This window comes from Dermacentor albipictus, chromosome 1 (assembly GCF_038994185.2).
Source record: "Dermacentor albipictus isolate Rhodes 1998 colony chromosome 1, USDA_Dalb.pri_finalv2, whole genome shotgun sequence".
Taxonomy (NCBI): Eukaryota; Metazoa; Arthropoda; class Arachnida; order Ixodida; family Ixodidae; genus Dermacentor; species Dermacentor albipictus.
The window spans coordinates 43,007,001-43,008,435 of NC_091821.1; positions in this window are offsets into that span (position 1 = coordinate 43,007,001).

Consider the following 1,435-nt stretch of genomic DNA (forward strand, 5'->3'; position numbering starts at 1 on the left):
ATCAGCACACACACAAAATGGCAATGTCCCTGCCAACCATAATGCCGAATGATACCAGGACGCCGTTTATCTTGTAATCACTGCGACCCAGTTGAAACTTTGTCTAGTGGCGTTGGCGTTGCGCTGCTAAGCCCGAGGGTGCGGGATCAAGTCCCGGCCACGGCAGCCACATTTCGATGGGGGCGAAATGCAAAAACGCCCATATACCGTTCATTGGAAGCGCGTTAATAAAGTCTAGGATCCTCATAACTATATCGTCGTCTCGGCACGTAAGAACGCAGAATATAATTATTTTTTTTTAATTGAGCTTCTTAGAAACCCCCCTCCCCCTATCCCTACTATCTTCGCTACAACTTAGTCGCAATGACTATCAATCAAACGGCCGTGCTAGACGCTTAGGTATCTGCTGGGGATGGGACGCTGTCGCTGTAATAAATGTAAGGCTATACATAACCCTTGTGTCACCTTCGCACATTCTTTTTGTGGGATTAGCCAAGAATGGGCACATGACAATATCGCATATTTAGTGCAAGAGTTGTCTCTACGGCAACCATACCCGGTCACTGAAGTTGTCTACTAGGTCAGACAGCAATCAGTAACAAGTTGTCTTTTCGGGCTCATGTACCCAACGGCTCATGTCGTCTGCTCGGCAACACTAGGCCAGCCCATACCTAGTGGCCTACGCTAGTAGACAACTTGGGTCACTAGGTGGCTGAAAGAGGCTAGATGCATGCCGCAAACTGAATGAAGCTGTAAAAAGAATGGTAATCGCATAAAAAAGTGTGCAGACACCTTGCGTTGTAGAAATCTGTTAACGTGGAGGTTTCACAGGTGTTTGTGAAGAATGCTGATTTTGTTTAACGGCCATTTGCAAGTATAGAGTGCATAACCGAGTTTAACACATTTTCACCGGGAAACGCCTCGATCAACAAGAACTTGTCGCACTCAAACAAGCGCATCCCATCCATGACAACGAAGGAGAGTGGGCGATTAAGGACCACGGCATGACGACGATGGTGGGGCAACGACGGCGTGACATCATCGGAGGGATGATGACGGAATGACGACGAAGGAATGACGACGATAGGACGGTGTTTCTGGAATGACGACGATGGAACACCCGCAACCGCATGACTATGAAGGCATGACGACGAGTGTATGACGACGACGCAATGCTGCCGGCGGCATGACGGCAACAGTATGAAGATGACGGGATAACGTCGACTGCATATTACGATGACGGAATGGTGACAATAGATTGACGACGATGAAATGACGATGAGGAATGCTAGTGATGGCGCGACGATGGCGTCAGTATGAGGACGTAATGACTACGACGCAATGGCGACGACAGGGAACACAGCTGAATGATCACGGCGCATGGCGACTAACGGATGTTCACAATCGAAGGAAGGCGATGAAATAATGGAAATAA